The sequence below is a fragment of the Narcine bancroftii genome, chromosome 3 (assembly GCF_036971445.1).
Source record: "Narcine bancroftii isolate sNarBan1 chromosome 3, sNarBan1.hap1, whole genome shotgun sequence".
Lineage (NCBI taxonomy): Eukaryota > Metazoa > Chordata > Chondrichthyes > Torpediniformes > Narcinidae > Narcine > Narcine bancroftii.
Window position 1 is genome coordinate 75107341 of NC_091471.1, and position 12608 is coordinate 75119948.

The 12608-nt window shown below is 38.5% G+C and overlaps 1 protein-coding gene across 1 annotated transcript in view; it reads right to left on the reverse strand.

Moving 5' to 3' along the window:
• Positions 1 to 12608, reverse strand: part of LOC138757266 (potassium/sodium hyperpolarization-activated cyclic nucleotide-gated channel 1-like) — a 305197-nt gene that overhangs the window by 164847 nt on the left and 127742 nt on the right. The window lies entirely within an intron of this gene.

Genomic DNA, 12608 nt, shown 5'->3' on the forward strand with positions numbered 1-12608 from the left:
GGGATGGAAGGATGCAAGGGATAACAAAATCAGCACATTTTCCCCCCGAGGTAGATTAGGATAAGGGCCATGGTCAGGGTCAAGAGACATCCCACACCCCTCCCCCAAAATGATGCCATTGTAAATGAAAACAACTGACTTCTGTGATTATGTTTTTAACATTAGAAGAAGAATACAGTATCCTGAACATCCTAAAGAAACTAATGTTCAGTCAGCGACACAAATAACCATATAACCACATAAACATATAACCATTTACGGAGCGGAAACAGGCCATGTCGGCCTTTCGAGGCCGCACTGGTTCATTTGAATTGATTTCTCTAACTCCTGCACTCTGTACTGATCTTTACTACTGTATTATGTTGACTAGCAGGACACATGACAATAAACTTGAAGGAGGAACTACCTACTGCAACTTCCTAATTCTAACTACATTTCATATTCCTCCTCCCCTTTCTTGCTGCTGTGCCCTCTCTCCTTTCTCCACCCATTATCTGCTGCCTTTGTGACCATGCTTCCCCCTTACCCTTTTCTCCAAAATCAAATGAACAATAACAGGGCCTAAATAGCAACATATGACAGAGGCCATATGATGAGAACACAGCAGATGACCTAACTATAATATTCCAATAGAGGAACACCTGCGCCGAACATCTATGCTCTGTGGGTGAATCCAAACTTGAGATTTCTGCAGCTTCCTGTAACCAATCATTTTAACTCTGTAACCATTCCTAAAGTGACATTTCTTTAGCCTCATCCATTTTGACATCCTCATACAGCAGGGTAACAGGCTACTTCGGCCCACGAGTCCGTGCTGCCCAATTTACACCCTATTAACCCACACCCCCATTTTGAACCGTGGGAGAAAACCGGAGCCCCTGGAGAATATACAAACTCCTAACACACAGCATAGGATTCGAACCCCGGTCCGGTCCCAGTCGCTGGCACTGTAAAAGTATTGCGCTAACCGCTACACCAACCATGCCATTGTTGCAATTGTTACAACCTGCAATTGTTGGGTTCAAGGCCAAATGCAAACTTGAGGAACAACATATCATATTCTTTCCGGAGAGCCTTACACCTAATGGCATGAATAAGATCACAAAAATGCTGGTGCAATGCAACAGGTCATGCAGCATCCATTAGAACTAAAGATATATAACCAACATTTTGGACATGAGCCCTACTTCAAGCTATGGCATACCTTATAAGGCACTGGTGACACCTCACTTGGAATATTGTGAAAGATTTTGGGCACTGCATTGAAGAAAGGATACACTGATGATAGACAGAGTTTATAATGATGATTCCGTGAGTAAAAAGGTTATCATATGAGAACCGTTTGATGTCTCTTGGCCTGTACTTGTGGGAATTTAGGAGAATGAGGGGGGAATCTCACTGAAACATTTTGAATGTTGAAAGGCATGAACAGAGGAAGGAGGGAAGGTTGTTTCCCATTATAAGAGAGTCTAGACAAGATGGCACAATTTCAGAGATGTGTAGGAATTTCTTTGGCCTGAGAGTGGTGAATCTGTGAGATTTGTTGCCACAGGCCAAATTATTGGGTGCATTTAAGGGAGAGATTAATAAGTTCTTGATCAGCCAGGGTGTCAGAAGTTATAGGGAGAAGGCCGGGCAGTGGGGCTGAATGGGAAAATGGAGCAGCTCATGATTGAATGGTGGGGCAGACTTATTGGCCTGAATAGCCTAATTCTGCTCCTATGTCTTATAGACTTTTGGTCTCATGGTGACCTGCTGAGTTCCTCTTTCATTTGTGTATTTTTACTACAATCACAACATCTGCTGATGTTCACATCTAATGACATGAACATTGATTTCTCTAATTTTGGGTCAACCCCTTCCCCATCTGATTCCACGGTTCTAATCTTTTGTTTTACCTACTCCTATACTTATTTTTTCCTCTCTCTATTTTTTCTTACACAACATCCCTCCTGCCCATTTCTTTATGGTTTCTCCCTCTACCCATCCCTCCAAATCTCACACCTTCTGTCCTATGTCCTGTCACTAACGAGCCTCCCCCACTCCAGCTTCCTTTCTACTTTGCTCTTGGGTTCACACAAATCCACTTATAATGCTCTCTGACCTGCCGAGTTCCTCCAGCAATTCATTGTGGGCTCCATAGTCTTCTGAAGTCTCTTGATTTAGAAATGATTATTTTGGATTGCAAAACTACACATCATCCCATTATGTAAAAAAGATGAAAGTAGAAAATCAAGCATTAGCCTAATACAGTATTGGGAAATTGCAGGAGCCTGTAATTAAAGATAGAGCATTTTAAGAATTTTATTTGAATATGTTATTTGATACTCTTTATTGTCATTGTGCTGGTATACCAGCCAATGAAACATGGTTAACATTGACCAAAATATAAAATAGAATACAATACAACAAACACATACAATTAAAAAAAACACAGAAACACCTCCAATAAGACTGCATTATTCTAAAATAAATTGCAAAAATAAAAGATTACTGATTACAATAAAAAAACACAGAAAAAACACCTGCAATAAGACTGCATTATTCTAAAATAAATTGCAAAAATAAAAGATTACTGATTCTGAAATCTAAGTGCAGCACCACTCAATGCCATGAATTTATATTTATCATTATAACGGCTTCATGAAAAAAGCTCTTTTTAAGTCTGGTAGTTCTCGAGAGAAGGCTCCTATAGTGTCTCCCCGATAATAGGAGTGTAAATAGTTCATGGTTAAGGTGTGTTGCATCTTTAATGATATTCCTCACCCTATCCAAACATTGTCCCCATAGATAGATTCCATAGTAGGCAATTACATTCCAAAAATCCACTGGGCAGTTTTCACTACCCTCTAGGGTACCTTCCTGTCTTGTGCATAACAATTCTTAAACTACGCTGAAATACTGTATGTCAGCACACTCTCAATACTCCATACATGCAGTAACTACAATTATTATAATAACCGATATTAAAAAGAGAACATGATGGTTTTCAACCCACCCCAAAACCACTCCTTCCCATCTAACCTCCCACCCAAAAAGAAAAAAAAGAAAAAAAAATTATCTGTATAAAAAGATAGAAAAAGAAAAAGCAACAAAGAATCTTGGATTGCAGAGAGAGATGTCACGAAGTGCAATTCATCAGTTCTAGCACAAACATATAAATTTAATCCCATTATTTGAGTGCACGGGCATAAAATTAGTAAAAACATAGAATATTTATTCCTTAGATAGTAAGTATTTGTTTCAGAGGGATATAACTTTAAATTTCAGCATGCCATCTTGGCAATGATAAAGAAATATCCGGTTTCCAAGTAATTGCAATACATTTTCTCAGAACTGCCAAGCTAATTTAACAAATTTCAATTGATAAATTGATCATTTCATTTAGGAGTTGTACCTTCAATATTGCCTAATAAATACAGATCAGGATTTAATGGAAAATCAGCTCCTGTAACTTTTAGTAAAGATTACTTATAGACACCCAAAAGTTCTCACATTAGGACAAGACCATGTTGAATGAATGAAAGATTCTACATCCTCATCACATCTAAAACATTGATCTGATAAATCTGATTTCAATCTATTCAATTTCTCTGGTGTAAGATACAAGTGATGTAAAAAATTGTATTGAACTAATCTGTACTTACATTTGAGTATTAGTTCTTTTCCAAAATTTGTTGATCTATCATAATATTCAAATCTGTTTCCCCATCTCTGCCTAGATCTATACAAACCTAATTTAGTTCCTACATGCAATAACAAATATATCAAAGAAATAATTTTTGTGACATTCTCACACCAAATAAGTTCTACATCAGTACAATTAGGCAAAAACATTGATAGCCCTAATTTATCTCTCAAATATGCCCTTAATTGAAAGTAACAAAAAAAGAGTAATATGTGGTATAGTGTAGCGTTACACTTCAAGGGAGTGGGCAGAACCAGCGATAACAGCTAATGTCTTGTGACAGCTAGACACAACAGCCTCCTATCTACTAGCAACTAGCCACTACAGCCACAAGGCATAGTGACTCAGCAGCACCCGTAGGTCTACTGAGAAGCCCTGGCCTACTCAACTTAGCTACGTCATGAGGCCACTGGCACTTCAGATGTTATGATGCCAGGTCACATGATGTGTGTCTGTATCAAGAGCTGTAATAAACACTCTTCTCTTCGCTGGCTGACAACTTCAGGGGTGGACTTGTTGTTTCAACATGATGGCATATGAGCACAAACATCATTTGTCACATTGGTGACCCCGATGTTATTACCCCCCTGAAATGTGGTGGATGATGTTTGTCCCTCAATGGTGAAAGTTGTGAGATTGGGGGAACATTAGGGGGTTCTTCAGACAGAGACTGGTAAGAGTGTGGAATAAGCTGCCAGCTGAAGTGGTGAAAGTCGGCTCACTATTGATATTTAATAAATCTTTTGATATGTACATAGATGAAAGGCATATGGAGGGGTGTGGTAAGTCTCCAGGTCAATGAGACTCAGCAGAATAATAGTTTGTAACAGACTAGATGGGCCAAATGGCTTGTTTCTATGCTGTAGTGCTCTATGGTTCTATTCTAATACTTCTAATTCTTCCATTAGGTTGTAAGAAAAATAGAGGGATACATGTGTGAGGAGGGGAAAAATTGTTGTGGAGGAGGTTAATATATGTTCACACAACATCATGAGTTAAAGGGCCTACACCATGTTGTTAAATTGTATTTTCTAAGTCATTCCCATTTTTTATCTTTTTTATATCTATATATATATTTCCAATGTTTAATATTTTTATTTCTAATGCAGTAGAAGCCGATTCTCTCCATTGAAACACATGCCACCAAATTACATCCAATTAACCTACAAATCCATAGGTTTTGGAGGGGGAGGAAACAGCAGCACCTGGGTTAAATCTACACAGGTCATGGGTAGAAGATACAAACTTCTCACAGACAGCGCCAAATTTGAACCCGGGTTGCTGGTGCTCTAACAATGTTGTGCTAAACAGCACACTAATTGAGCCATCCACATGGCTATAAGAACCTTATGAATGGGTCATCACAAACCATTCATAAATATATTAAGACATTCTTTCAAATTATACATCCAATTAATTATTTGCAGTGCCTTAAAGTGATATGCAGAGTGGACACTGGAAGGAAAGCTCAATTCTTTATTTTTGAACATACTGGACACATTTTGAGTTCCTTGTCTGTACAGATCAGGCAGAGAATGTAAGGAAAGTGATGAGAAAGATGAATCACCCTCATCAGCAGATGATTTCCAGGGTGGACTCCAGGCTTCTAAAGACTAAACGGCACTACACCCAACACAATGGGAAAATGATTGATGCAGACAAATATAAAAGGTTCCTTAGCAGACATTTCTAATATAGAGAACTCAGGGCAACAAAAATTTGATCAATTGTGTGGGATACTGGAAATAACAACCAGTTACTTTCACTGAATAACCACTTAAAAGACACATCGTCATTGATAATCAGATGTCATTTCTCCACACTCATAATACAGATAATTTTCATAACTGTTGATCTGTGATGCACTTTAACTTCTACCAAGCACTTAAACTCTTTGAACAACTGAGATTGTCAACTTATTTTGAGTGGAAAAATCACGAAATAATTTTTTTTTGTGTTGAGCTTAAAGAAGGTTATAGAAATAAAATTGATGGCTATAGTGCAAACTAAACTTCAGGTGGACCTCAATTTCCTAACTCCATTTTTTGTGCTATTTGTAATCAACCAGTATGTACATGATCAAAGCAGCAACGTCGAGGGTATTTGCAAAGTAAAAAAAAACATTCGTCAATTTTGAACAGCAATTTCAGAAACTTCCAATAACAGCCCACAGAATAGTCCCTGACCATGACTGACAAGTATGAAGAAGAAATCTGAAATTAAACCAACAGCTGAATGCCTGGCTCACTTGAAAGGATGATTAATATGATATACACCATTATCTCAGCGGTCAGGATTCAGGGATGGTTATGTTTGGACAGAACCAATGTATCTTGAATATATGGTCAAACTAACCAGGCTGAAAAAAGTTTGATTCATCCAAATTTAAGTATTAGAGGAGTAAGGCAATAATCCTGTGAAAACCTGACATGTAAAAGCTTATGTGATGCCAAGTAGAAAAATCTCCATTATGTCTCTTGTTTTTTTTTGAATACTTTATTTATAGTTTTTCAGGTTTGAAATGGTAATTTACAGCTTGGCAGCAATAATTGTTACAAATCGACATCAATTACCACTTATCACTGTCATATCTATAGAAATTTACAAACAGGTCCAAACCTAATACCCCTTATCCTCTGTTTTCCCCCCGCCCCATTCCCTAAACCTCAAACACTCAACACACAGACTAGTGGGTAACCAAAAAAGACATTTAAACAACAAAACATCCAGAACATAGGGATAAATCATATCAGGGAGTTATGGGTCAGGTCTGGCACAGCAGTGAGGAACCAGGCCGATTTCTCTTTGTTCCTGGCTGGGCTAAGGCAGGTCCCTCGTTTAGGATAAGTCGGGCCCCAAGACAAGGTTGTACTTTTCACAACCGCGCTCCAATGTGGTTCAGGTACGGCTGCCAGATTTTTTTGAAAGGTGCCGTACCTTCCCCTCATGTTGTAGGTAATCTTTTCCAGGGGAAACACATATCTGCATCTCTCTCCTCCAATGCGCAATTCTCAGATGAGAGTCGGATTTCCAGGTAACCGTAATGAACTCCTTGGCCACCGCAATGCAATCATTACAAATTGAATTTGGAATTTGGACAGCTTCATTTTAAGTCTTATGTCCATCATGTTACCCAGCAGGAACAGCTCAGGATCCTGTGGAAATTCTTTACCTATGATTTTCCCTAGGACTTCACCTAGCTCTGCCAAAAGAGGCCTCACCTTGGTATGTCCAGGTCGCGTACAAAAAGGTTCCAGTGTCAATGCTGCTTGTGAAACACTGATCCGACAGTTCTGGCTTGGACCTGTTAATCCTTTGCGGTGTTAGATACAGCTGGTGGAAGAAGTTGTATTGCACCTGACTGTATCTTGCATTGATTACCGTGGTCATGCTGATCAAACACAAGTTGGACCAGTGCCGCTCATCAATCATTGTATCCCAAGTCTGACTCTAACGTTTGCATTGCTTTATGAAGACCTCGTTTGGGCCCTTCCACTTGGAGCAGGAAATACACTGCTGAAATTAACTTTCGTGTGTTCCCCTTCAAATCCTGGTCTCTATGTCACTGCACTTTGGCAGGGCCATGGTTGGTCCTAGTTTGTCCTGGAGAAAAGATCTTACCTAAGGGAGCAGTGGAATGTTTTTCTGTTTAAGATGTTCGAATAACATTAATTGTCCCTGCTCATAATAGCCCTCTATGTACCTGACATCATTCCTGCACCAGGTGTCTAGGATCTTGTTACCTACCATCAAAGGTATTAAACAGTTTGGAGTAAGGGGTGTTTTTGGAGACAGCCTCAATTTTATTTCTAAATATCGGTAATATCACTCCAAATGCAAATAATTTGTCTTAAAATGGGGCTGTATGTTATTCCAGATAATAATTTGGCATCCCATTTGTATATAAAGTCCTCTGCTACCCTCTTGCCCACCAAGTGCAGTCCAATTTGTACCCAGGACAGTACCTATGTCTCTCATTATTATCAACATTTACTTATAATTCAAACTTAAACAATCAAAAATATCAGCACGTGACTTGAATTCATCCTGCTTTGACAAACTATATAACAGCAACTTATTTTAATCCAACATCATTACTTTTCTTTTACATGCACTAATTTGTTTTTTAAATATTTAGCATTCATTTTGACTTAATAGTCACTTCCAGTAATACTCTGCCCAATCAAGTCATTCTTTCTGCAGTTCCTTTAATCTCACTTTTCACACTTATTATTAACATTTACATTTGCTGTTATCCATTATTCAACTAATGGGGACAATCTTTCACCATGGTCCTTCTCAACCCTTTTCAATTTTAAATACAAGTTCAAGGTTTTTACTTAGTTATATCTCAAGGTCAGTTTATTATTCATGTGTCTCTGGTGACCACCTATAACAGGCAACATGCCTAAACTGTTCAATGGCTTTTGTCTAAAAACAAATTAATAGATTGAGGTAAAGCTAATTATGGACAAGGGGAAAGAAGAGTGGAAAATAGTTATCACTGGAATTCATCAGGAAGATAATCGAATGAAACAGCATGTGGCTAATGATGAAATAATACAAGACTTCCTGAAGCTATAAGCAGAAAAACTGAAACTGAAGAAAATTTTCAAACTAACCAGAAACCTTAAAGGATGAGCTGACCAAAAAGGAATACCGAGAATGTAAACAAATGTCATTTCAGAGAATCAATGAAACTAATCCACCAAAGGTTTGAAAGGAAATTAAGATAATCCAAATGTGAAATTAAGATAAGTAAATGATCACTGAGGGGTAGAAGACTAAAAGGCAGCAAGAGATCCACTAATTTCCATTGTTTGAGTTCTCACAATTAAACTGATTCCCACAACCTCTTCATTTATTTTACTTACAAATACATATCTGAAAAGCTTTCAGTCATTGGTCTTTTTCCTTCAGTTAATGGAACAATAGCTTTAAGCAGTGCCGTAGCATCAGCTTCTATCAGTGATTAAACAACATCAAAAAAAGGTAGACTTTTTGAGCATGAAATAACATTTAATACGTACCAAGAAACCAACTTGATCTCTACTTACCACAAACCACGAGAGCTCTGTTATCAAAATGGCACCAACAGAGTGTCAGAGCCCCACATGGGCAAGAAGGGTGATAAATTTGTTTCAACTTCTGACATCATGTCAGCGCCGCAAAAAAGTTCGGTTAATGGATCATTTTGATTCATGGAACTTCAGATAAAGGGAAACATACTGTACTGACACCTGTTGCTCAGTCATAGACCCTCACATTTGCATGATGTTAAATGAGGACTCTTTTTCTGTGAAATCTCAGAAATGAATCACTTCCTGCAATAAATCCGGGATCCTCCGCTACTGTTAATAAATACATTAAAAGACAGAGGTGTGAAGACTTTTGGACATCAAATGATTTAGGAATTGGGTAAGTGGTCTTAAGTTAGAGAATTGACTGATTCTTTAAACCATTTTTGCAATGTGTCTGGACTTATTAATCAAGATTTATAAATACCTAAATTACCAAGTAACAACTCCTCAATTCTAAAGAAATAAAGCACTGAGATTTAAAATATTGTAAAATTGTAAAATAATAGTTCAGTGCTTATCTTCATCAATAAATTTGGAACTTGATCTGAATCGGAACCTTTTCCACTCATCTAAATCATTGCGATTGTCATATTTTTATCTTTTCTGTTGACCACTAATTATAAGTTATGCCTGAATATTGCAAAGGTTGTGAGTTACTGTAATTCTTATTTATTGGAATCTTTCTTTATTTCTCTCTCTTCTTTTTTATATATAATTTTTTTTAATTGTTCATAATATGTACTTTTTTTACTGTATGTAATAACCTTGTTGAACGAATAAATAAAGTTATTAAAAGAATGATCTGCCCCTTACCTCGTGGACATTCAAACTTAATCTCTGGGCTGATAGAGTTTATCTGACCACTGTATAACTAATTAGCAGAAGAATTAATGCATCAGAATGCTGTGACGTAATTTCCAAAGATCTTCAGTAGGTTGTGAAGATGTGCCTTTGTCAAAATGTAGCCTTGGCTATTATGTCCACTTCTACATTTGATGCGCTGATTAAATTTTATTCTTCTCAGGAAACAGATCAATATCTTCCACAAAGTATCAGCTCTCTGATTTGAATGCATCCATTACGCATTAAAAATGCGGGTCTGTGTAACTTTACTATATTGTCATCATTTTTTTGGTCAAAACTAATAACAAGCCTTCTTTGGGCACATTCCTCAGACATTTCTGACCACGTGCAAGGCATTCTTTCCGGCAAAGAAAGGATCAATAGAAATTCTCCAAGGCTCTAGTGATGAATGGGCACCATTTAGAATAGCTTACAAAAGCAAAATACGATATACTCAATCGAGGAACATAAGACCTGTAAGATCCTGAAACATGGCAGATTGAACAACATGTTGAACAGCACTCCATAAAAGCAGCGTTGTTCATCACAGCGAGCTCTCAGCTCCAAACTCCACTCCCGCAACATACATGTATCGCACATTCTTGTCACTGCTGTGAAACAAGAAGGATATCTGCCTTCAGGGTCACATTTCAGTACCTTCAACAGTTCTCCACATTTACCTAACCAGTACCAGCTTTGGTCACTTCCCCAGCCCACTCCACCCTCAACTAGTACCACCAAATATTTCTTATGTTTTCTTTTTAAAATCTCAGTTGTACAACAGCTGGTGATGTCGCTACATATGATGATACTAAGCGAAGTCATTATGCAAGCCATTTTACCCATTTAGCACTTCATGCGCATCAAGATATTCCTTCAAGAGATTACACAAGAAATTGTGTTTCAACATAGTTACTGAAAAATTGATTGTCATTGATTTATACTGTACGCCACATGAATGAACAAAATATGCTATTGGCATCCTTGCTTGTTGCTGACCCATGCAAAATCCTCATATTAACTTTACATTGTTTCCCCAAAAGAAACATATAGAGCGAAGTCAGTATCATCTGCTCTGTGCAAAGACAAGACTAGAATTGCAAATACCATCACATGGGAGGGGCAGAAAAACCCCACTCACAAATGTTGTCAATAATGATGAATGTTTCTAACACTTATAAACATTCAAAAACACTGAAACTATGCAAGGCACTTCAAACTATTAAAAAAATACAGACATAAGAAAACACAAAAAATTAATTATTTTGAGACATTGGTGATAAGGATTATTTCAGTGTTTGTCTAATTGATTGAGTTTATTTATGTGTTTTATACAATTCAGAAATCTTGTTTTACAGTTATGCCTATGGGCAATCCAATCTAGAGAAGGTTATTATGCAGACTCTCACATCACATGTTATAACTGCCTTAATACGTGAAACTGCAGACGTTGGATTTTTGAGCACCACCGGTTCCTTTGCTCCACAAATGGTGCCAGAACCATTAAATTCCCCCAGTACTTTGCTTTCTGTTGCATGTGTGGTCCTCCACTGCATACAGATTGTAGACAGTAAAACCACCACAAGCATGGTTTAAATGTAATGCTTCCTTTCTTCCACAAACATGGCTTCCCCTCCATCACCACCATCAACTCAGCCCTCACCTGCATCTCCTCCATTTCCCGCTCATCTGCCCTGGCCCCCTCTGCCCTCAGACACAACAAACCTAGAATCCCCCCTCATCCTCACCTATCACCCCACCAGCCTCCGTATCCAACACATTATCCACTGCAAGTTCTGGGACTTACTACTGGATCCCATCACCAGACACATCTTTCCCACTTCTCCCCTCTCTGCCTTCTGTAGGGACTGCTCCCTCTGTGATTCCCTCGTGCACTCATCCCTCCCCACCTATCACCTCCCTGGCACCTTCCCCTGTGGCCGCAGGAGATGCAACATGTGTGCCCACACCATAAACAGACCTTTCAAGTCAAGTAATGCTTCACTTGTATATCCACCAGATTGATTACTGCATTTGATGCTCCCTTTGTGGCCTTCTCTACATCAGAGAGACCGGTCGCAGATTGGGAGATCACTTTGCTGAGCACCTCAGCTCTCTCTGTTACAACAGAGACCTCCAAGTAGCTAACCATTTCATTTCTGAGAGACACTCACATACTCAGATGTCTCTCCATGGCATTATGTACTATTCACCCTGGCCAACACCTTAGTTTCAGTCTGGGCACTCTCCAGCAAGATGGCATATACGTCGACTTCTCTGCTTTCTGCTAAACTTACTCGCCTTTTCTTTCTCCTCCCCCTTTTCAGTTTTTTTCAGTTCTCCCCCTCCCTTCTGCCTTATCCACATAGACATCCCTCCTCCCCCTGATCGCTGCTGTCTCCTCCCGCCCCTCTCCACCTATCATCTCCTGTCTTTCCCACCCCCCTCCCTTCCCACCATCCTTTTGTTCAGATGCCTGCTGACATTCTTCCATACCTTGATGAAGGGCTCAAGCCTGAAACGTTGGTTATGTATTTTTACCGTTGCTACAGAAAGGACATTGTTTGACCAGCTGATTTTCTCAAGCATTTTGTGTTTTTACTTCAACCATGATGTCTACAGATTTTTGTAATTTACTACAAGCTGCAAGATGCCTGAATTGCCAACATTTTGTCCCCACAATTTTGGCAGTGATCATTGAGTTCATTCTTATTTTATTTCTTCGTAAGTGAAAATAAATAAATAAAGCAATGAATATCATCCAATATTATAACATATATATTTTACCTGAATTGTGTGAACAGATGATCTAGTACTGCCCAGTGAGAAAGAATTTGAAAAAGATCATTGTGTTGTCCATCAACAAATGGACATTCTACTCCTGTGGTTCTCAATTTTTTTCTTTCCATCCACATACCATTTTAACTATTCCCTATGCCATGGGTGTTCTGTGATTAGTAAGGGATTGTTTAAGGTGCTATGTAAGTGGAAAGAAA